The sequence below is a fragment of the Nelusetta ayraudi genome, unplaced genomic scaffold (assembly GCF_046127955.1).
Source record: "Nelusetta ayraudi isolate G7.1 ecotype Tasmania unplaced genomic scaffold, CSIRO-AGI_Nayr_v1 ptg000037l, whole genome shotgun sequence".
Classification (NCBI taxonomy): Eukaryota; Metazoa; Chordata; class Actinopteri; order Tetraodontiformes; family Monacanthidae; genus Nelusetta; species Nelusetta ayraudi.
This window is the reverse complement of record NW_027466087.1, coordinates 990,570-1,016,500: the sequence shown is the minus strand read 5'-3', so window position 1 is coordinate 1,016,500 and position 25,931 is coordinate 990,570. Positions and strand designations below refer to the sequence as shown.

The window sequence follows — 25,931 nt, the reverse complement described above, 5'->3', positions numbered from 1 at the left end:
GGCCTCACAGAGACATGGCTACGTCAAGATGAATATTTTAGTCTTAATGAAGCCACTCCTCCTAGTGATATTAATACTCATAAGGCTCGTGATAGTGGTCGAGGAGGTGGCGTTGCAGCTATTTATAATTCCAATTTGTTAGTCAATCTCAAGGCTCAATCTATTTATAGTTCATTTGAGAGTTTAACGATGTCTATTTCGTTGTCACCTGATAGGCAGGCGGATTCCGTTGAATTCATTGTTGTCTACCGTCCCCCCGGTCCATATTCTTCTTTCTTAGATGAATTTTCAGAGTTTTTGTCTACTTTAGCATTGACTAAAGACAAGATCATAGTGATTGGAGATTTTAATATTCATGTCGACATTGTGAGTTCTCATTTCAAATCTATCCTCGACTCCTTAGGCTTCCTTCAAGTTGTGAATGTACCCACTCATAAGCATAGTCATACTTTGGATCTTGTGCTCACTTTTGGACTTGGTGTAGAGCAGCTGACAATCTTTCCCCGAAACGACATTTTGTCTGACCACTTTCTGATCACTTTCGGCTTTATTGTAGCGGATCACATTCCCCAAGCAAGGTCTATAATGAGTAGAAACATTTCGGACTCTGTTGTTGCTGAATTTAAGGAGAGGCTTCCTGATCTGCTTGATGCCCTTGTACCTCTTGACATGCTTCCGGCCTCTCCCCCCACCCACTTGACTGATCTTGATCTAGACTCCTTGACAGATTGCTTTTCTTGTATTCTGAAATCAACATTGGATGATCTTGCCCCTTATAAGGTAAGTATGAAAAGGCAGGATCGATCAGCCCCTTGGTTTACTTCCTCTACTCGCAAATTAAAACAAAATTTGCGAAGGCTTGAGAGAACTTGGCGTTCGTCAAAAACAGCTTCAGCTTCATCCTTCAAGACTTGGCAGGATTGCTTTAGGTCCTATAAAAAGGCCCTGCGTATCAGTAGAACTTCCTACTTTTCTGCTCTTATTGACTCTAACAAGAACAACCCAAAGTTTTTATTTAGTACAGTTGCTAAGCTGACGAGGAGCCATCATTGTGTTGAGCCATGCGTCCCTACTGGCCTGTCAAGCAATGATTTCCTGAACTTCTTCCAGCAAAAAGTAGAAGGTATCAGAACTGAGATTGGGAATTCCTCGTCTTCTTTGTCTTCTTTGTCTTCCACAGGTCACATGGCAGATCTTTCTCAACATGGCAACCCCAGTGTGTATTTCGGGAGTTTTCAGCAAGTTGGACTCTCGGAACTTGATTCTCTTGTCTCCTCTGCTAAGTCGACCACCAGTCTTCTGGACCCAATTCCAACCAGGCTTCTCAAGGAGGTTTCCCCATTGCTTCATTGTGTCATTCTTAGAATTATTAATCATTCTCTATCAACAGGTTTTGTCCCTCATGCTTTCAAGGTGGCTGTAATTAAGCCTCTGATCAAAAAACCCAATTTGGACTTGAGTGTGCTTTCAAATTATAGGCCAATCTCAAACCTTCCGTTTCTCTCCAAGATCTTAGAAAAAGTTGTTGCTAGGCAGCTTGTGGACTTCTTGAACGACAACAATCTACTTGAGGCTTTTCAGTCTGGCTTCAGAGTTGGTCACAGCACTGAAACTGCATTGCTTAAGGTAAGTAATGACCTCTTGTGTGCATCTGACAAAGGTCTTCTCTCTGTTCTGGTCCTCCTAGATCTCAGTGCAGCATTTGATACAGTTGACCACAGCATTCTTCTTAGGAGATTAGAAGATACTATCGGCATCAAGGATCGCGCCTTGGACTGGTTTGGATCTTACTTGTCTGACCGTTTTCAGTTTGTTCATGTTCATAATCATTCGTCAGAACGTAGGAGGGTTAGTCATGGTGTCCCGCAAGGATCTGTACTTGGGCCACTCCTCTTCAACATCTACATGTCACCTCTTGGTGACATCATCAGAAAGCATAGCATCAGTTTCCATTCTTACGCAGATGACACACAGTTGTACTTTTCTTTTAAGGCAAACAAGGCTCATCAGTTGGCCAAATTGGAATCTTGTCTTCGTGATGTCAGAACTTGGATGACACAGAATTTCCTGTTGCTTAATACCGACAAAACTGAGGTCATTATATTTGGATCGCGAGAGAGTAGGGACAGAGTCTTTGATGGACAAAGTGGTCTATTTGGTACGACACCCAGTTCTACTGTGCGGAACCTAGGAGTCACTTTTGATCAGGACCTGACCTTTAATTCTCATATACAGAATGTAGGGAGGTCAGCTTTCTTCCACTTAAGAAACATTGCCAAAATTCAAAGTTTTTTGTCCTTCAAAGATGCGGAAAAAATAATCCATGCTTTTGTTACGTTGTAGTATCTGAAACTGCTGCTGCCTTCCTATGCATATGACACCATTTGATATATGGCAGAATGTGAACTCAATCTGAACCCGCTGCTGCCTTCCTCCCAAAAAGGGGAATTATTGTCCATGTATGGTTTTGTTATTACCACTGTTATTTGATTGAAACCAGATGGTCATTAGGGGGTAACTATGAATGCATACATCCCCCCCATATCCTGGATCTTCCTCCTCTTCTTGTTGGGAGGCATAAAAGGTGATGCGAACAAAGCATCATTGGAGTTGCTCACATCTGGCCCAGAGACCTCCACAGGCTTTCCATGGTGCCTGTCTGACTCTTGACTTCTTTGAAATAAACCAGTTTTCATCCAACTAAGTCTGTGTCAGTGAAGACTCCTTCAACATCTACATCACCTGAATCCACCAGAAGAATTCACCACAAATTTGGCGTCACGAACAGGATCTGCTGTGGCTGCTGACGCTGTCGCCATCTGCTTCCTTGGCCTGGCTGCTTCTCCTTGTCGACAAAAGGTAATAATGCGCAATGTTCCTTTTATCTTAGGAGTGTTAGGCCTAACTGGTTCAGTTAGGCCTTTGGCTGGCTGTCGTCTGGTCACACTGTATAAAGATCATTTGGGTTGGTGTGGATTTGGGTGTTGATGTTGTAGGACCCTTTGTCAAAATTCTTTTTTTATTATTTTAAATGTTTTAGGATACCTTGGGAAGTTCGCTGATATGCGAAGATTTTTGTTTTAGTTCCCCTGGAAAGTCGCCGGCGTGCGAAGTGTAGGTTGGTTTGGTGGAGTTCCCCTGGAAAGTCGCTTTTCAGTGACGTGTAGGTTGGATTGGTGGCCAGGATGTTCGCTTTTTAGTGAAGTTTGTTGTTTTAAGTCTCCTCCAGGACGTTCGCTCTTTAGTGAAGTTTGTTATTTTACGGCTCCCCCAAGAAGTTCACTGTTTAGTGAAGTGTTTTATTTGTGCACGTGTTTTGAGCGTCTGGGACGTTCGCTCAAGCTGCCGCGGGATTTGACCTAAGCCCTCTGGGAGGCCGTCTAGCATACGTGGCCGTGAAATCCTGGATGTCCGTTAGGGATATTCTGGTCAGCAGCTTTCGGGCAGCTGGAACTGTGGGTTAAATATCAGGTTGTAAATGACCTCTCTGGCATATGCTGACGAGTGATGTTTGATGCCGTTTGATCTGATATCCACACTTCAAGGTAGCACAAATTTAGTTTGCATAATTTTTATGCTGTAGTCTTTTTCTTTGCGGCCGTAGTTGATATGCCGGTTAGGAGTGTGTGATTGTGTTATTTCTGTCGGGTACCGTTGTCTGTGTTTTTCTTTTGAGGGGATGTGCGTGTGTGTGTGTGTGTATGAGAGGAGGAGTGACTGGGATTTTTGTTCTCTGTGTGTCTGTCTTGATGTTCTTTGTGTGTGGAGAAGTTGGAAGTTTGAAGTTTTACATCACCTGTGTTAGAGCTGATATTAGAAATATAGTGGTGTATGTGGAGAGGTTGAGCTGATTCCCTCATTGTTAAGTTTATGAGCCTCCTGGGGACTTTTGCATAGACTGAAAATAAGGTGTTTAGAGGGACATATGTCTTTCAACACCTAGTTAACTTATGAGCCCCAGCTAGAACGTTTTATTGTTTATTAGAATATTTTGAAGTTAATTTCTATGAGCCCAAATGAGGACTTTTTAGAATATCTTGAAGTTAATTTCTATGAGCCCAAATGAGGACTTTTTGCTTAGGTAACATTTTTGGAGGTCTCTGTTGAGGTGGTGAAGAGAGGAGCCTCATCAGTGACTTTCTGTTGCACCAACACACATATGCGTTGAATGTGCTGGCTGTGAGTGCGTGCAAGGGGGGCTAGATAAAGAAACGTGTGGAAATAAAGAATTTTCTTTTTGTTTGTTTCAGGATTGGGTGATTTTGTGGGTTTTTTTCTTTTCTCATAAGGATTGTGTGCATTTTCTTTTAGTTCATTTTGGGTTATTTTGGCCTTGGAGGTTTTTTGGACTAGGGCGTGGTCTTTCTTTGTGTGGTCAGTCAGGGGTTGGTGTGCCTGGCTCCCAAGGAGCTGAGTGGGGTGTTTCACCTTCGGTGGTCAAGTGTGGACTGGAAGTTCTTCCCTGCCTCGAGGGGCGGGGCTTGTTCGCTCCTCCTACAAGTGGGGGTTATTCTTTTTCCTCACCCCCTCCTCACAGTTTTTCAGATAAAAAAAAAAAAAAAAAAAGGGGGGAGTAGGTCTGATATGATAGAGCGGTTTGGCTATAATAGAGCGGTTTATTAACTTTTGTTGATGGCTGTTTATAATTTGATAATAATTGTTTATAACTCTATAAACTAAAATAATGATTACTCAGTAATTAATAATAAAAAGTAAATAAGCTTTGTGTTTTCTTTAGAGAATTTCACCAGTTTATTTATTATCTAATTTTTTCTCTTTTCCTTTTCTGTATTTGTGATTCATCTGAACCTGGATCCTTTGGAGGCAGACAGGAGGACGAGTTGCCCTGTTGGTGACGGCATAGAGGTCTTGCATTTAAGACGAGTGAAATTTATATATACATGTATTTTTTATGGTTTGGAATTTACGCTTGTTCTCTTGTGGCCTTCTTTTGAACAGGTTCGGAAGGACATAAAATACGTTTATACACATTCCGAACTATTCTTGCATACACTGATTTTTTACAGGTCATTTTTGAATCTTTTGTCTTTTTCTAGCTCGGTGCATATCATCTTGCTTTACCTTTGTTATCTCTGTTTTTGAAAATTAAGGGTCAATTTTTTAGAATTCATAACTGAGTTTATTTTTTTAGATTGAGAGCCCATATCGGAAACCTTTCAGTTCCTTTTTTTTACAGTAGATAAACCCCGCGAAAGACGAAAATGACGGAGGTCGTTGCTAAACCCATAACACCACTTGAGGTGATGCAGAAAAATAATCCTCTTGTTAAAGGTTTACCAGAAGCCTCTAAGAAGTGGAACAAGCGTTGGCCAGATATTGAGAGACCCTGGCCAGTTGAAGGTACTTTCAATTCGGATGTGATCAAAACAATGAGCGTGCTCATTACCGCATACAAAGCTAAAGAGAAGAAAGGTAAAAAAGGTAGATCACGTGCTGAGAAGAGACAAATTGAACTCGCAATGTTGCAGCTTTTTGAGGATGAGGGACAAAAGTTGAGAGCTGCGGCTGAAGGGAAAGATAAAGTGGCTATGGAAGTAATCGCCAAAGCCACAGAGTCAACAGCGACACTACTGGAAAAAATCAATACTCCTTTCTCGCATACTGCTCCTGTGAAAAATCCGCCATCTTATCAGGAAGCGGAGTACGCTGACATTTATCCACAGCTTCCAGTAATCAAGCAAAAAGGTAATTACAGTATTAAAGATGACCGGGACGAAATACTCGAGACGGGGAAAGCAAAAACAACGGTGAAAATGTATCCTTCCACGAAAACTAAAAATACAGCAGTGGGGAAGCTAGAGGGTAAAATGAGAAAGTTGGAGCTGGATAATAGTGACAGTGACTCGGGAGAGGCCATTGGTGGCTACGATCCTGCCATTAAAAAGATGCTGGCCAGAGCGGAAAAACTAGGATCTAAACTCTGGAAAGCGAAGAAAATAAATCGAGATCCCTCTGATGAGAGTTCAGAATCTGACAGTGAAGATGATCCCGACTTTGATCACACACTCAGGACACTTGAAAAGAAAATAGTGCAATGTCGTTCAGACATCTGTGAGGCCAAAACTCCAGAGGTCTGTAGAAAACTGGAAAGGCAATTGAGAGACTTAGAGTCAATAGAAAAATCTTTCCATAGGGAACAATCAGGCTATGCCTTGCGTTCAAGAAAAATAGAAGCATCTGCTAAAATGTGCCCAGTGGTCGTTCGCGGACAAAACTTTGAATATAAACCTTGGCAAAATTCGGACATGTCAGACATATTGGAGAAGCTACCGATTCTCCAGGATGGGGCACATCCTTGGATTTCAAAATTAGAGGAGCTCATGGTAGGCACACAGTCTGCAGTGGGTGACATCAAGCTATCTAGCTAGTCTCATTGGTGTCCCTGCTATGGAGGAACTTTTGCAGAAGGCTAGGATGCTTCGCTTCATAGGTACAGTGGTAAATGATGCTGAATTATTTGCTGCATATAGAGGTCAATTTTGGAGTGCGTTGCGTGATGCATTCCCAACAAACGTACACCCTGATAACATTCTAATAGAGCCGTTGGGAGATCATGAGAATCCCAGAGCTTATGTGCCAAGAGCTCTCCAATCTTGGAGAAACGTTACCGGCAATGACCCCGACGCTAATCAAATGGAACAATCTATTGTGCGGACTAAAATCCAACAGGGACTGCCACTGGCAGTACGCAGTAAATTAGCAGAGGTGGTTGGTCTCGGCGGCATGGTCAAAAGTGTGTACATTGATCACATTGCCCATCAAGTTGAACTTTTTCGTAAGAAGGAGTCTGACCTGAAAACTCAAGAGCAGGAGACTCTCAGAAAACTCAATCAGTTGCTGCTAGGCGATAATAAACGCAAAGAGAAAACACAAGCAGTGGTCATGACAGGTCAACCTGGTCAGGTGTCATCGATGCAATCCAATCAAACCAATGTTCAACTTTACAGACCACAACTTCACTAATTACTACTCAGCAGACTATGACGCTGTTGACTACATCTTTAAGTACTCATGTCACGTTACAAGCTGTTACTATTCCGACGATGACAACGCGACGGGCGGAGACGACTCTGTCTCCAAAAGATGACAGTGTGGTTCAACCTACGACTGTGACAACTACAGTTGTTACGACCGAATCTATTCCGAAGCAAATTGACCTGGGAGTAGCCTTACGGGATTCAGAAGGGCGACACAAAACTTCGCGTGCCAAGGCGGGACGTGATCACAAACACAAAACTTCGCGTGCCAAGGCGAGACGTAATCACAGATGGACAGCGTTTGGATTCGATTCATCTGTCTTGGAGATTTCGGATCTATTCGCGGCGAAAAATTTGTGGTTTCAACAGCTGACTCATGCAGTAAGATCACAAGCATCCGTGAAAGGGCCCATGCATCGTAAGAGTGCCTTCACCAAGCACTTGGCCTTCCATTCTAGAGGCAATAGCAGAGCCGTTGCCTTACGAGTGTCAATTTTCTTTGTTGACCTGGCTTTTCCATCTCCAAAGGGGTATGGACCTGAGATCGAGAAATGTGTCGATGGATGAGAACACCGGTATTTGCGATCCTTACAGAGGGCTGCCATACATTAATCTATTGGATCAACAGGATGATCTTTTAGCAGCGGTACCTGATTCTATTGGGGTGAAAACTGGGAGAGTTCCTACATGTTTTTGTGCCAACGATACTTATGACTTTGTGTTTCTATTCTCTTCCTTGTGGGCGAGTGCCCAAGGGGGGAAATAGTATGTGTACTCATGTTTGATGTTTGATGTATCTCTTGTAATGGAAGTACATTTGTGATGTTCTGTATACAAAAGATACTGGCAGATATTTTCTCTGTTTCAGGACAATAGTTGGGGAGCCTACGTGGGGGTGTCAACTATGTTCAGAATGGACTCAGAAACTCAAATAAGCTGATGAACACTGGAGGACCCTGAATGAGGATGCAGAACATGTGAAGATCCTGCATCAGGGGACTGTGAACAACAGAACTCGACGAAACCACTGTGTATTAACCACTGTGTTTATTTGTATTAACCGAATTAATCTGAATTGCAACACAACATTTATTTTTTTGAGAATAAAGTTATTTGGGGGATTTTATCAGTAGGCAGATGCTTATGGGAACTCAATCTCTTTTTCTTTGTTTTGGTGAACAGGGACAGGGGTGTTAGGCAGGGAAAGGTCCACGGTGTAGGTCCGATGGGATGACCAGCCAAGCCCTGGATGTTTTTGATTTTGTTTTTGAGTTTCTCATGTGTGTGTTTGCCAAACTTTTCCCTGAATGCGGTTTTCTCTACAGAATTGATTTGGAGGGCCGTAAGGTGGTCGCCTAGGACAGAGGGGCCGTGAGAGAATTTTCCTATCTAGAAGGTTTTGATGGCTTTGATTGAAAGATAGCTGTCCGATAGGTTTTTCGCTCTCACACTCTACAAATTTACAGTGTTGCTCATAATCATTATGATATATGAGGTGACAATTACCTCATCAAGTTTGTACTTTGTATTTGTACTTACATCCTTTGCTATACATATATCATGTGTGGGTATCTTCTGTTTGTTTCCAGACTTTATGAAGTCTCGAAGGGGGGAAATATGTAGTATCTGAAACTGCTGCTGCCTTCCTATGCATATGACACCATTTGATATATGGCAGAATGTGAACTCAATCTGAACCCGCTGCTGCCTTCCTCCCAAAAAGGGGAATTATTGTCCATGTATGGTTTTTGTTATTACCACTGTTATTTGATTGAAACCAGATGGTCATTAGGGGTGTAACTATGAATGCATACATCCCCCCCATATCCTGGATCTTCCTCCTCTTCTTGTTGGGAGGCATAAAAGGTGATGCGAACAAAGCATCATTGGAGTTGCTCACATCTGGCCCAGAGACCTCCACAGGCTTTCCATGGTGCCTGTCTGACTCTTGACTTCTTTGAAATAAACCAGTTTTTATCCAACTAAGTCTGTGTCAGTGAAGACTCCTTCAACATCTACATCACCTGAATCCACCAGAAGAATTCACCACAACGTCTAGGCTAGATTACTGTAACTCGGTACTAGCAGGATGCCCAAATTCATCCCTTAGGACATTACAGTTAATCCAAAACTCTGCGGCACGATTGTTAACCGGAACTAGAAGGAGGCAGCATATTACTCCAATTTTAGCTTCCTTGCATTGGCTGCCTGTCAAATTTAGAATTGAATTTAAGATTCTAGTTTTAACTTACAAAGCTCTTCATTCTCAGGCTCCTTCTTATATTAGGGAACTCATTGAACTTTATCATCCTCCAAGAGCCCTTCGCTCTGAGGATTCAGGTCTTTTAGTTATCCCAAAAATTTCTAGAGTTAGATCAGGAGGTAGGTGTTTCAGTTTCCTGGCACCTCTATTTTGGAACCATCTTCCAGCCTCGGTGAGGGGGGCAGACACAGTTAGTTTATTTAGGAGTAGACTTAAGACTTTCCTTTTTCTTAAAGCTTATAGTTAGACTCCATCCACTGTCAGTTAAGCTGCTGTAGGCTTACGCCATGGAGGGAGATCTTTCGCTCCCGTTACAGGGATCGTTGCTCTGTGCAGGCGGAGCCTTTATCACTCTCCTCACCCAATCAATCTTATACTCTATCCACTCTGTCCAAGCTCTCATTATACTTTGTACAGTATGCTCGATATGCATGATACTGCCGCAGTCTCTGTGTCCCCGGCAGGTGATGACCACTGCGCCAGGAGCTGGATTGTGCTGTCCTGGGGGTCTTGCTGTCATCGCTTCATCCCACCACCACGCTTAAGACCTGGACTTGTCCTATCAGCAGATTGTCCATCGAGCTAGGCTCTTGCCTTCCAAAGCATGGACACTTACACTTCACATGGACAGCAGCCTTGAATTATTTCCTATTCTTTGTGTTTATATCCGTTTTGCCTGGTTGGTGTATCTGTTTTTCACTCTGTCCTGTCTGCCACCCTGGCTCACTCTGCTCCTTTCTCTCTTTCTCTGTCTCTCCTCTATCTTTCTACTTCACCCCAACTACTCATAGGCAGATGATGGCCCTCTGGAGTCTGGTTCTGCCCTAGGTTTCTTCCCACAGGGGAGTTTTTCCCAGCCACTGTCGCATCTTGCTTGCTCCGGGGGCCCGGTTGGTTCTCTCTGATTGTATAAAGCGCTTTGAGACGCCTATGGTTGTGATTTAGCGCTGTACAAATAAAAGTTTATTATTATTATTATAAGCAGAAAGCGAGTGTCTGCTCGCTCGAACGCTTTTGCCGAACTGTTGGCTGGCTTGACCGCAGTGCCAGATGGCAGTCTTGAGAGGACAAAAGTGATATGCATTTACTGTAACGAGCGCTTCCATTCGGCTACCATGTTAATCAATGTAGTTCAAACCAGGCGCGAACAGGCGTGTGGCTTCCCTCGCGGATCGTGCCATGCATTTAACGTCAGTTCACTGGACGTGGAAGCGAAGTGCCGAGGGCTTCCATTCAGCGCCCACGTTAATCAATGTGGTGGTTCACACTAGACGCGAACAGGCGTGCGGCTCGCGCCATGCAGTTGTCGTTTCGGCGCCTGCTCTATTTTGTGCGCGAGCCGCGAGCGATCCTCGTCAATTGTGGAGGAAGTCGCTCAAAAAAACAAAAAACAAACAAGAAAATCCGGTGAATTTTCAAAATAAACTAATTTCATATTTGTATGTTATATTTGTCAGTACATTGTATCAGAGTGCGAGAGAGATTAAACAAATACACACACACACACACACACAACTGAATGACACAAACCTGTGCATCTTTTGTTTTGTTAGTAGTACTTGTCATTGCTCCAACACGAATAAACATGCTGCATTTGCAGAAAGCAAGTATTTGCCTACTCCCATGTTGATATGATTATTTAAAAAAAAATGGGAAAAGAATTGCGATTAATCGTGAGTTAACTATGGAAAACCATGCGATTAATCGGATAAATTTTTTTTTAATCGACTGACAGCTCTAATATATATATATATATATATATATATATATATATGTATATATATATATATATATACATATACATATATATATATATATATATATATATATATATATGTATATATATATATATATATATATATATATATATATATATATATATATATATATATACATATATATATATATATACATATATATATATACCAACAACTCTTCTTTCCTCTTTTGGCACCCCAACTTGTGTTTTTTGGGCAGCATGATGTCTCGCACTCAAGTAGTCATTCAATCTGGGCTCACTGATGCTGTCGACGGTCCCAGAATGTCCAAAATGGTTGGAGGACTGTTCATTCTCTCAGTTGATGTTATCAATACATTTGAAATAATTTATAACACCAATTAATTGAAGGGCCCAATTCATTTGAAACAAAAACCTCACACACACACACACAAAAAGAAATTCTGGATTTTCATGGGCCCCTCTCCCTGCTGGGGCCCTGGGTACTCAGGTCCATTTTCCCCCCCACTACCACGCCCATGAGTACAATGTTATCCAACGTTGATTAAAATTATTAGACTAAGACAGCAAGCCCTATCACTTATTATTAAGCTAATAAAGTATACATATATACACAAACACACGCGCACACACACTGAGTTTATTGAGTCAAGCATCAGTAAATGAGTTTTCAATCAGGGCAATTCATGTCTTTATTGTTGTTTGCCAGAAAAGTGTTTATTCAGAATGAATCATTTGGGCATGCGCGGAGTTGCTCATTTTCTGGAAAGAGTAGTGGAAGAAGAAGAAGCTGTACTTCTGCCTGTGTTGTAAACAAACGCTGCGTTGTCTGCACGTCCTCGGCTCGTTCACAAGCCTTCAAAGCATTTTTTTTATTTGTTCTATCGTTTCGTATTTATTTCGCGAAAAAAATGACCGGCTGCCGCTAAGGAAAAAACAAACAAACAAACAAAAAAAAACAATGCTGAAAGAGGCGTAGCGTACAGATTAAAATCACCCACAGAGCTGCAGATCTCACTCTGGGTTGCAGCATCTGCCAGCAAAGAGAATGCTCCTGGAGGGGTTGTGTTGAATGAACAACAGGAAGGGGTGGTCTGCAGTGAACTTTTTTGGAGGTATGTACATCTGTTGTTTGATGATCACACCAGTTGCAGCAGCAGCTTCTGTTCCCTTCTCATTGACCTCGACAATTGCCTTGTGGACCACATTTGAAATAAACAGGCCGTGGACTGGAGACATGCCTGTCAGAGAGGAGGCAAAAAGGGAGATATATTTGACAAATGTGTTGCATTATAATCTAAACCAGTGAGTCTCAACCACTGTGCTGCGACACACAACGATCCAAATTCACTTAAATGGTCTGACCAAAAAAACAACCATGTCATTATGGAGTGACTGTGCTTTGATATAAAGTTAGTAGTAGGACTCCTGGTATTATTTGTTAAACGTTGTGTGGCATTATAGGGCCGGCAGGGGTGCTGCTTTGCGAGGCTGAAATCGCTCCGAAACCTCGCATACGGTCCAACTACATGGAAGGCTTTGTGGTGGACGCTGGGATCGGTGTGACTGTGCTGCCCCCTCCGCTTCCTCCTGCTGTGGCACGCTCGGGCGCTGCAGCCGCTGTCCACGTTGGGTCGTTTGGGCATAGCTACCTCTCAGAGGCACCCGTGTTAGCCAGGTTTAGTTTCTCTTTTATTCTGAACTGTGGGATTGAGGGATTTACTTTATTTCATTTTTTATTTTTTTTTTTGCTTATGGTTGTCATGTTTATTGTTGCTGTTGTTATTGTCAAATTGATGTGATTGTCTGTTAATTGGTTTTATGTTGAATATTCTTCCCTCCCTTGTTCCCCTATGGTATATTTTATCGTGAAATGATTTGAGTGCTGTAATAAAGATTTTTTTTGTTGTTGCATGGAACCACGTCTCTAAGCTTCGTTGGTAAAAAAATAAATAAACTTGTGTGCCTCCCTTTGTTTTGTAATTAATCTAGCAGAGGTCAACTTAATTCTCCAGGTGCAATTCCTGGGGTGGCCTTGTCGGACCTAGTTTTCTGGTTGCCACAGGTGCTTATTTTTTCATACAAGTTGTGGGTTCTTATTTCTCCTCACTTGGCCTTTTCCTCTTTATATATCTACAGTATATGTGTAGATACACACACATCTCTCTCTCTCTCTCGCACTCTCTCTCTCTCTCTACATGTATTCATATATATATATATATATATATATATATATATATATATATATATATATACATATATATATATATATATATATATATACATATATATATATATATATATATATATATATATATATATATATATGTATATATATCGTATAAGTCATCAAATAAAAGCTGTATTTCATCTGTTTTTCAGTGTTTTCAGAGTCATTTCAATAAAGAGCTAAATACCGTGGGGCTTCAAAGACACTGATTTTGTTGTAACTTTGTTCTGGTTAATTTTCAATTGACATTGAAAATGTCAATTGAAATTGTGTCATTATTGTTTTTATTTTTTTATTTTTTTATTTTTTTAAATGTGTGTCGAAGCTTCTGTCCCACCTTTTATGTTTTCTACATATCTCATGATATATTTGAGGTGGGTCACCAAAACACTCCATCCATCTGCTCCTGCTCCAGCCCCCCTGTCACATTTTAGAACCCATTGTGGGCCCACCAGTCAAACACCACTGATATAGAACAAAAATAAAAATCACATTCATACAAGTAAGAATAAGATTTGTTTCAAGTTTGGAACAAGTCAAGTGTCCTACCAGTGAAGTCGCTCAGTGAGGCACTGAAGGCATCGACCATCCCCATGCTGACCAGGACGTCTTTCAGTCCGTACTCCTCCTCCATCTTGAACCTTGGCATCTTCACCTGGACCTCGACAACGTCCATCCTGGTCGGTTGAGTCCACTCCACGAAGTTCTCATAGGTCAGCTCCTTCTCCAGCTGGTGGTTGATTTGAATATTTGAATGACTTTATCACTTTTCTGAATGTCTCATTATTTTATTTTATTTTTTCAAATGTATGTCGAAGCTTCTGTCCCACCTTCTCTAGGCCTGTAGTACCGTCCGCTACTTCTTGAGGTAAAAAGATGAACATGCTGAGATCTTTTCCTTTGTAAGGCAACTCCAGGATCTGTTCAAGGGAGCATTTCAAGCATGATTGTTGTAATTCCTTTTTTTTCTGATCAGAAATCGGTATTTCTGGCGGCTCATAAATAGCAAGAAATTGTTAGGACCTGGCAGTTGACTTGAGGAATGAAGGTGAAGGGAAATTTATCCTCCTGGAACATCATCTTCACCAGCTTCTTGTCATTCTCCAAGGAGGAAATACAAAAATATGTTAACATGAAGGAACTATGTGAAATCACCTTTTGCAGTGATGTTTATCGTAGGGTTTAAACTGCAGCGTTTGAAGGGTATCGGTTGGGATCTGCAGTTGTTTTTCCTATTTCCCCTCCACCCTTCATGTTGTCTTCTGTCTCCCCTGTCTGGCAGCTGGCCTGGGAGGGACTACCCCTGCTCCCTTGACACACCTGTCACTGGTCCATCTGATTGCCTTTAGCTCGTCTGGGCCGATCACCTATCCGCTGCCAGTTCATCAAGAAATGAAAAAAAATAACTATCTCTCTCTTCTCTCTCTTTTTATACACACACACACACACACACACACACACACACACACACACACACACACACATATATATATATATACATATTGTGAGCCGGGTTATGACAATATATATACATATACATATATATATATATATATATATATATATATATATATATATATATATATATACATCTTTAAAGAAACATCTCATGGATGCACTGGGACCGTATCATCAGTGATGTGATTCCTGGGCTCATCGGGTATTTCGGGTCTTGCAACATCAGATACCCTCCCACCAGGCGACCCAGCCTGGGTGATCAAGTCCCGACTTGCGTCCCAGTAGCAACCCACGGGTCTGCCCTTTTCAGCCACAACCACCTTGTGGCTTTCTCTGCAGCTTCACTTGCGGACTGGATGGCTCTCTTCTTGGCCGCCCCTGAAACACCCAAACGGCTGAGTGCTTTGCAGAGATAGCGTCCTGCAAAGCCTCTGCAGCCAACCTCTATGGGCTCATAGAATGTCCTCCAGCCCCTGCCCCGGCACTCCTCCACTAGTTCCTGGTACTTAGATTGTTTCCTCTCGTTGGCTTCTTCGATCCTTTCTTCCCAGGGAACTGTAAGCTCCAGCATGATCAGGCGTTTCGAAGCCTCAGAGGTGATGATCATGTCTGGCCGGAGCGATGTTGCAGCTATGTGCTTGGGGAACCTCAGCTGTTTTCCCAGGTCGACGAGCAGGTGCCAATCAGAAGCTGTGTGGAGGAGGCCTGTTGTTTTCGGTGGACCTGCCCGGGGTCTCTCTCCTGCTTTGATGAAGGGGATTGCCTTCTTCGGAGCGCGATGTTGTTGCAGCTGCTGATGGCTGAGGCTATAGTCTCAGCCACTGCCTTGAGCACCTGATCATGACGCCAACGGTAGCGACCATCGGCCAGGGCCTTTGGGCAGCTGCTGAGGAGATGTTCTAAGGAGCCTCTTCCAGAGCAAAGGGGGCATGAAGGTGTCTCACTCTTTCCCCACACATGGAGGTTTGCTGGGCTAGGGAGGGCATCGTACACTGCCTGCACCAGGAACCGGACGCAGTGGAAGTCTGCGTGCATGATGTTAGACCAGGTGACTTTACGCTGCAACGTGCCCTCCCACCTAGTCCATTCTCCCTGCTGCCGGAGTCCCACTGCTCTGCCCACTCGCTCTTCTTCCAGGCCTGCTCGGACCTCTTCCTTGAGTAGCTGGTGTCTGTCTCTGCCCAGGGCCTGGCTGACTTGGGTCTTTGGAAAGTATCCCAAGCCTGCTCTTCCGATCGCCACGACCCCCACCAGTGCCTTTTGCCTTAGGCAGGACTCCACCTCCACTGCCTTGGCTGCCTTCTACTTCCTTCCTGTCCTCACTTCGATCCCAGCTGATGAGACCTTGCAGTCTTTGGAATCCCTGTACTGTAGGGCTTCTCTTGTAAGTGCCACCTTAAATTCTTTAGTAAGCCCACTGAATGGTAGCTGCAAGGTGTTGCTTGACCCATACAGGGCAGCGCTGTTGAGGCTGCGAGGGAGACCCAGCCATCTCCGCAGAAAGCTGCTGATCTTCCTTTCAAGCGATTCCACCGTTGTTATTGGGACTGGATACACAAGGAGAGGCCACAAGACTCTGGGCAAGATGGAATGCTGGTAGATCCAAGCTTTGAATCTGCCAGGCAGGCCGGACTTGTCCACCTTTGTGAGCCACCCTCCTAGCTCTTCGGTAGACTTCTGGATGGCAGCAGAGTCTTTCAAGGTAGCGTCAAAGAGCTTCCCCAAGCTCTTGACAGTTTGCTCCGTGATGGATGGGATAGCCATTCCTGAGATTGAAAACTGGAATTTGTCCACCACCTTTCCCTATATATATATGCAGATGTCACTTCACTGATCGGTGGTACCTTGTTGATTCTGAACTTGGCCTCGCAAGTGTTGCTCTCCTTAAATATCTTCTCCCAGGTGCCTTTGAAGTAAAGGGCATTAACCAGCACCAGCTTGGTCGTGCTATCCAACACACCATTAGCCAGCAAATCCTTTATTTTTCCTGAAAGATAGCATGGACATGGATGAGTTGTGATGTTTCACAAATTAAGGAAAACATTTGATACATTTCTAGAAAAAAAACACCTTGAGTTTGTTCCTCCACCCAGTTGTTGATGTTCAGTCTTGCTGCTTCGAATTCGCTCTTGAAATTCACAGACTCCAGCTCACCGTAGTACTTGCTGTATATACACACACACACACACATATATATATATATATATATATATACATATATATATATATATATATATATATATATATATATATGTATATATATATATACATATATATGTATACATATATATATATATATATATATATATATATATATATATATATATATATATATATATGTATATATATACATATATATATATATTCACACACTTGTATGCGTGCTTATGCCACACACACCTTGAGGAAATGGAAAGACTGCTCCCCGTACAGTCGGTTGGCAACACTGAGAGCATACGGAGCCCCTGGCTTGTTCAGCTCACTCAGTAGTTTCTTAAAGCCAGCGCTAACATCATCTGGACTATCTTTAGCTTTTAACCCCTGTGAAGAGAGAAGGCAACTGTTACAGAAATGCATTAAAACTGTCAATTGACTGATCAAACTTTAGCTAGGTTGCTGTCTAAGCATGAGGACCTCGTTTCTCCATGAATTTTCCTTGAAAATTGTTGGTTTACAAGCAAGCTGTCATGCAACGTTCAGGACTTGCACACAAATTGCTATCATGTTACACCTGTGTCGACCCAAGCTCCAAGTAGCACTTGGCAGGATCAGTGTTTCCTGTACCAGCACATTGAACTGAGAACTGGCCAGGTGCACTTAACCTTTAGTTAACAGGACGTGAGAGTGTTGCATTTTTGTTTTATTCCATATTCAAATGAAACGCCAAGCCTCCTCCTCCATGGTCATGGTCCAGTTTATCGGAATAGCTTCCATCTTAAGTTCATCGCTTGTGCCCCAGGTTGGTTTTGTGTTACCTCTGGAAGTTTGGCATGGAGTTTGCAAAAATCTTAAATCTTAAAAAAGTAAGATAATAAACTAATGGAATGAAACTTACTTTCTCTCCGTCTTGCAGCCTTGCAATCTTGGAAAAGGTTGTGAGATTTCTGCGCACAACTTCCAAGTAAAGACACCCGCTTTTATTCTTTCAAAGTGACACACCCAAACTAACAGATATCTGTAAACAGAGCTTACTCAACTGGCACTGCCAAAAGTATAAATCAAGAATTAATGAAACTTTACTTTGACTGACTGGTTTATCAGCCGCAGCCTGCATTTTCTAGGTGTGTGGGGTGATGACTTGTCCTAGACACGCTGGTTGACTGATTTGAGGGCATGATAGTCAGTTTCATTTGGCAGACTTTGGTTTTAAAAGTGTAACTTGAAACCATGAGAAAACAAAAGCCAAACAGAAGAGTGGAGATGCAGGTTGGAACACGATTTGTGTTTTGTCCACTTATTGAGAAGAGAGTTTGCCTTTTACTGAATGAATGAAACGCTCCCAAATGCCACCTTGATGTGAGGCTGTTGGTGTATTAAAACTCCATTTAATCCCATCTTGAATTAAAACACCTTGGATTTTTTCATTATTCAACTCCGCAAGATTTTGTTTCAACTCTTTGTTGGCTCCAGCGAAATTGGCGCCATTATCGGACCTCAAAGTTGACACAGGGGTTGGCCAGCCGGAGGGAACGGCGGTGACAAAACGAGGACATACGCCGAAGGCTAGACCGTCCCGTGTGGTTACCGAGGAGGCGGGGTTTGGTCCGTCCTTCTAGGCTGGGAAGTCTAAGAACGCTTCCTTCAGACGGAGGACACTCGGCCTCAAGGGTGCAGAACCTGAATTGAGACACAGCCTACGTGCCACCTCCAGGTGCACAGCACAACTGGTCAGGCAGGTGAAAATCACTCCATACCTTTTGTGAAGGCTTCTTCCTCTTTTGACCTCCAGGGGGCCGAAATAATCCACTCCAACATCTGTAAAAGGAGCCTTGTCTGGCAACATCCTTTCCTCAGGGAGGTCTGCCATCTTCTGCTTGGCTTGTCAAAAGACTGGTACAACACACATAAATGGCTGGAATACTCTCAGAGTAAAGACTCTGCCTACTGTTATGCCTGCCGGCACTTCAGTCTCCCCTCCTCAGGTGATACAGTATTTACATTACCATTCCATTACCCATTCAAAGATGGGGGACTTTTAGGCCATGCCAAACCTGAAGCACATACTAATGCAATGTTTACATGGGCAGAGAATGAAAAGTGCCCTGCAAGCACATCCTCTCTTTCAGCCTCCTTCAATGCAAAATATAATAAATTAGTGAAGGAAAATAGAGAGTACATTAAAATTGCTGGAGAAACCCTGCTCCTCACAGCTATGCAGAACATAGCACAGAGAGTACATACAGAATCAGAAGGTGAGGATAAAGGAAATTTTCTCTCTATTATGGAACTGCTAGCCAAACACAATCCCACTGTCAAAAGAAAAATTACAAGCCAAATAAATGCAACATATCTTGGGCATGGCACACAAAATGAAATAATTGATTGTGTCCTAGAAATGGTTTGCACTTCAATAACTCGTGAAGTTGCCCAAAGTGAAGCTTTCAGCATTTTGGTTGATGAGACTAAATACCTAAGTAAAAAAAGAACAGATGTCCTCTGAAATAAGGTACTATTACAGGGGGTGAGTATGTGAGAGCTTCCTTGCCTTTGAGGCAGCACAGCGCAGATTTTGCAGAAGCACGGTCTTGACAAAAACCACCACGCATTGTTTAAATTTAGTATTAGTGGATGGTGTGAAATGCATCCCTGTAGGCTGATTGCTTATTTTCTCTTTTGCAGAATCTGTGTGTCTTTGTGTCAGGGTCATATGTCCACCAAAGATGGCTTGAGGTACAGAGGGAGATGTTGCAGGGGCCCCCAAGAGAGTTACAAAGACTTATACAGACCAGGGTTTTTCCGGCCTGCAAGATGATTTTGCAAAGTATAAAAACCGCAATTTTTCTATGAAAGAATCTGCTGTTCTAAACATGTCCACTTGATGTTGCAATATCGTTTCTGCTTCACAAACAAACATAATGGGGCTGAGCAAGTCGGCACAAGTACATCCACTCACGTCTCCTATTGGCTCCCCTCATTGCCCCAAAATGCCCAGAGTTGATACAGAGCAGTGTTGTCAACTTGCCGACTTTCTCATTCAATCTGGTGACTTTCCAACTCCCCATGGCGACTTTTTTTTGTTTTTTGTCAAATTTGTCAAAAATCTGTTGACTTTTCCTTGTGTTATTGGAGACTTTCCTGGTATTTTGGAGACCGACATGAAAGCACGTATTGTTCCTCAGCTGTTGTCAGCGAGCAGCGGGTGCTGCCACGAGCTCCTCCCTGCCCCAAAGTAGTCACGAGTTGCGAGTCAAGCCGTGCCTTACGCGGCAGTCTTGGGCAATCACTGCATTTTACTCACACATACAACAATTATCTGAAATAAGGTGGCTAAAACTAAGAGCTAAAGATATGCGACACTCAAAAGCAGCCGTGAGGCTCCGACGAGCCAAACCTCTTCACTAATCTACCATACTGCGCTTTGAAACACAACTCAACCATTTTTAGACACAATTCCAGAAAATGTCAATCATATAAAACAATACTATGTTCATGAAAATAATATTGGATAGATTATAGTAAATATATTTAATATAATTAAAAAATATATATTTATTTAAGGTGTTTTTAACTCTCTCCCACGTTTTTCCTCCCCTACAGCATCCATTGTGATCAAGTACAAATGGTCAATTATGCAAATTAGATGACACAATTTTACACACTAGACCTTTGAAGTCTGACACACACACACACACACACACATGCAAACCACAAAGACTTGAAAACTTGTGTCTGTACGAAGTTAGTGGAGGAAAAGTCCAGAAACAACACAGAATCAATGCATTTCAATGACATTGCTGATGCTTCCAACTTTTGCCACAATGTTGTCAAGGGAAACCCCTGAGTGCTCGATATACAGCAGATATACAGTGCATACACTATATATCAATCTATCTATCTCACCTTTTTTGGTGTGTGGTGCATAAAAACGGGTGATGTGCCGCATGGAGATTGTGCAGGCCAGTATATTGCTGAGGGCACATGTCCTTAACCAACTCACCAAGTCACTAACTTCACCCAAAGACAACTTGTCTTGAGCCCAAGTGTGTGCGACTGGGTTACCTCTGACATCTGTTGAGCCGTGTTGCCTCGGGCCCCCAGCAGCGCCATCGTCAGGGCCGACGAGATGCTGAAGGGGGAGAAGAAGACATTCTTGGTCTTGTCCTCGTCACTCAGCTTTGTCAACAAGTCCAGAGCGAAGGCTGTGTTGGCCTTGGAAAGAGGGGACGGTGTTGCCATTGTGTCTCTGAATAAAGAAATAAGGGCAGAGGATTGAAATGCACTCCACGGACAAAAGTAGAATAGAATAGAATAGAATAGAATAGAGCGCCTTTATTAATCCTACATCGGGGAAATTTGCATCATTACAGCAACAAAAAATAGTGCAAAGAGAAGTAAAAATATTGAATGAAAAGAAGTGCAAATAAAGATGGAATAAAACGGAGAAACAAGATATTAACATGTTATGAAAAAATGCCGATGATAAATAAGTGTTTTATAGTACGTTTATGAAATGTAACCTGGTCAACAACATGATGAATTTGCACAACATATATGCTCACAACAAAAATAAAACAACTCTGTAAACCAAAAAAGGAAGTAGGTTGCCAGTAGCCGAGACTTATTTTTGCCCAATCTGTAGAGTCCATAATATTACCCAGAATATTAGTAATACAGAGACAACAAGAAAAAGACAAACAACAAAACAAAATATGCTTTGTATTATTCCTCTTCAATTATTCCCAAGTCAATTGCTTATCCTTATGATCATGAAATATTTTGACCTTTAATATTAAAAAAAAAAAAAAAAAAAAATCGACATTTTCAAATCATCACTGAGCCCATTCCAAAATGTAACTCCCATAAAAGAAACACATCTTTGTTTAATATTGGTCATAGGCAGATGACGGCCCTCTGGAGTCTGGATCTGCTCTAAGTTTCTTCCCACAGGGGAGTTTTTCCTGGCCTCTGTCGCACTTTGCTTGCTCTGGGGGCCCAGTTGTTCCCTTTTCTCTGATTGTACAAAGCACTTTGAGACGTCTTTGGATGTGATTTAGCGTTGAACAAGTACAAGTTGATTGGTTCTCACATGACACAATTCAAGACACTCAACCCTCTTAACATATATTTATTTTCTCTCAGTTTCTATGCAGCTGTTTAGACTGGCTTGTGTATTTGATCCCTGGGATGTGGGGGCCTTTCTGCGTGAGGTTTGTGCAGTCTCCCCCTGGCTCTGTGGGCTCTTCACAACTACGAAAGACGTGCAAGTGAGATGAATTTGTTCCTCAAAGTTGACTATATTTGTCAGTGTGAGTACCAATGGCTTGCTTGGTCCATCCACCATGGCTCATTGACAGCTGGGAATGGTTGCAATCACCTCAGTCAGACTGGATTGTCCTCACCGGGCTGCCTCACAAACATGGTGGTGCAAGATGAGGGAAGGGTGAGGGCAGGACCCTTGCTAAATGTATGAATGAAAAAAAAGAGAGATTACACAAAGCCATCTCCAAAAATATGTGCATTTACTCAGAAACGTAAACAAAAGGTTGCCGACCCCTGCTCTAGATTGTATTATTACAACCTTAGAATAAACTACAGAAATAAGTTATTAGAATAATAAATCAATCATGAAACCACAAATAAATTATGTATAGAGTTTAATATCTTAAAATCCATAGACATAGCATACTTAAAAACGTCAGAAATGTGTCACATGCAGATGAACGCAACACTTTTTTAAAAAAGTAAGATAATAAACTAATGGAATGAAACTTACTTTCTCTCCGTCTTGCAGCCTTGCAATCTTGGAAAAGGTTGTGAGATTTCTGCGCACAACTTCCAAGTAAAGACACCCGCTTTTATTCTTTCAAAGTGACACACCCAAACTAACAGATATCTGTAAACAGAGCTTACTCAACTGGCACTGCCAAAAGTATAAATCAAGAATTAATGAAACTTTACTTTGACTGACTGGTTTATCAGCCGCAGCCTGCATTTTCTAGGTGTGTGGGGTGATGACTTGTCCTAGACACGCTGGTTGACTGATTTGAGGGCATGATAGTCAGTTTCATTTGGCAGACTTTGGTTTTAAAAGTGTAACTTGAAACCATGAGAAAACAAAAGCCAAACAGAAGAGTGGAGATGCAGGTTGGAACACGATTTGTGTTTTGTCCACTTATTGAGAAGAGAGTTTGCCTTTTACTGAATGAATGAAACGCTCCCAAATGCCACCTTGACCAATTCCCGAGGGTGCTTAGGACGCTGAAAATGTGCCCTCGGAAATACGCACTACTTTTGGCCGATTCCAAGGATACACCGCTACTATCCTTCGCGCACTTGGGTATCCCATGATGCTTTGCGTGCTGCTGCAAAGCATCGTGGGATCCTGGGAAGTCAGCTGAAATTAGCAGCATGTACTGGTTAAGACACGACATATAAACCTAAATATTGAAGTTTCACAGAAAGTATCCAGTTTTTAACGTAGGATTTTATTTATTTGATCATCCAACAGCATCGTTAGATGGCGAACCAATGGTTAGCTTGATGCTATAAAAACGTCACTTCCGGGGTTGGCCAGCCGGAGGGAACGGCGGTGACAAAACGAGGAAATACGCCGAAGGCTAGACCGTCCCGTGTGGTTACCGAGGAGGCGGGGTTTGGTCCGTCCTTCTAGGCTGGGAAGTCTAAGAACGCTTCCTTCAGACGGAGGACACTTGGCCTCAAGGGTGCAGAACCTGAATTGAGACACAGCCTACGTGCCACCTCCAGGTGCACAGCACAACTGGTCAGGCAGGTGAAAATCACTCCATACCTTTTGTGAAGGCTTCTTCCTCTTTTGACCTCCAGGGGGCCGAAATAATCCACTCCAACATCTGTAAAAGGAGCCTTGTCTGGCAACATCCTTTCCTCAGGGAGGTCTGCCATCTTCTGCTGTCCAAGTTTTCCTCTGTAACGTCTGCAGACTGTGAATTCTGTAACTGTCGTTCTTGCAGCAGTGGAGTTGGCATCAATTATCCAATATTTCTGTCGAAGCCTGTGCAACGACCTCCAACTCCAAGAAGGCCACCATCTAGTACAGGATCCAACTCCTAGAGTGCACTGTCCTTGGCAATGTTGTTTGAGCCACGTGTCAGTGAGGCAATTTAATTTTTAAATCTGTGTTTCTGAACGAAACAAACTATTGCCTTTTCTGCCTGATCATAACTTTCTGTAGTCAAGATCTTCCCTCCAAGTGTGGCTTTGAAACACCGAAGCTTCTGATTGAGATAATTTGTTGCTGCAGTTTCTTTGTAACTTTCAGTGGCTTTAAGTTCCTTTCTCTTTTGGCTAAAGGAGCAAAGGAACATTTTTAAGCTCAAGGAACCAGGCAACAGATGAATGAGGCGAGTTGTGGGATCTTCTGGTTGCTTGACAATTGCATACACTGCTGAACTTCTTTTCATTTCTGGGTCGTGTTGAGGGAAGATGCCTCCTTTCCCTGGTTCCCTCCCGCATTCGTTGATCGCAATGACGGAGACGAGGCCAACAGTCAAAGTTAACAATTTAATAAAAGTTCAGTATTAAGCCACAATTGAATAAATGATGCGCAGCGCTCCGAGCGTTCTCTTCTCCCTCCGGATCGAGAAGCGCGCCCCCTCCTTCAAAGGTGTCGTCCTTTATCCTCCTTCTGCCAGCGGGGGCATGACCGGGGTCCTCCTAGCGCCGACTTCTATTCTCACACGTAAGGCTATGGCAGTGGCTCTCATAACATACTCAGCGGCTGCATGATAGTAAGCAGTAAGTTCAAGATATTAATGTCCCACAAAGTTTTCCCACTAGCACTAAGTTTCAGAAAATAAGTAAATTTCCCACACTGCAGAAGACAAGGACATTTGACAGTCTTTTGGCTTTCTCTGCACCTCTTGTTCCCCCTCATTTATACAACACGGAACTGTGCAATTTGTTGTTATATATTACAATATACAGCTGACTTGAAAACTGAGAGAAAAAGATTTAAAAAAAAAAAAAAAAAGCACTTCTATTTAACGCAATCTCCCAAACTGTTATGGACGGGTGAACAGTGACACCTACTGGACAAAGTGGCAATGAATATGTGGGGAAAAAACAAAACAAAACAGCAAAAACACCTTCACTCAACGAAGGAAACGTACCTGCAGAAGACAATAAAGGACATTTGACAGTCTTCTGGCTTTCTCTGCACCTCTTGTTCCCCTCAACGAGCAAAACAACAATATTGAAAAAAAAAGGTGGCAAGTCGGCCATGTTGTCTCTGCTGCGCTAGCCGCATAGCAGCCTGCCACAGCACAATCGGCGCAAAGGGAAAATTGTCAATAAAAACTAAAATTAATAATTAAAACTCACATAAAACAAACGTGCAACAGTAGCGGTATTTACACGAGACTGGTGCACTCCAACTGACGGAAAATAACTATAAATCGCAGCAGCATCCTTTAACATGACTTACCCTCATTTATACAACGTGGAACTGTGAGCATGAGACTGTATTTGTTTTATTGCTTTTATTGTTTTACTGTTGGTTTTTATGCTTTTATGTTTTTATGTACAGCACTTTGTGTCAGCTGTGGTTGTGTTTAAAGTGCATTATAAATAAAGTTTAGTTGAGTTGAGTCACCTGAACTTTCCATCACCTGTGGTGGGACCCGACTAACACCTGGAGGAAACAAACAGCTGCTGTGGAAACAGAGCTGCAGCAGGACTGGAGTCAGCTACCCCCTAGTGGAGCAGACTGTTACTGCAGCACTCATCTGCCGTTCTGTGTGTGTGTGTGTGTGTGTGTGTGTGTGTGTCTGTGTGTGTGTGTGTGTGTCAGAGGGTGAGTGTGTGTGTGCGTGTGTTTGGCATCATCCTCCTTCATGCCAGAGAAATATCAGCTGTTTCCCACATTGACTGATGTGCTTTTGAAACTTTGATCTTGTCTTCATGGTGTGGACTTTCTAAATGTCTGTGGTGAATACATGGAGATCTTGACAGAAGAGAAATCTACTAACAAGCAGAGACTTTATCTGGATTTTCTTTTTGCTTTATTGCTTCAATTCAACAGTTGATCATTGACTTGACATTGTTGTG

The 25,931-nt window shown here is 42.5% G+C and overlaps 1 long non-coding RNA gene and 1 pseudogene across 1 annotated transcript in view; both read right to left on the bottom strand.

The window, feature by feature from the left end:
- LOC142892576 (uncharacterized) overlaps positions 1–25,931 on the bottom strand; it is a 77,902-nt gene that overhangs the window by 39,667 nt on the left and 12,304 nt on the right. The gene's annotated exons all lie outside the window — the stretch shown is intronic.
- Positions 11,663–22,771, bottom strand: LOC142892573 (leukocyte elastase inhibitor-like; annotated as a pseudogene).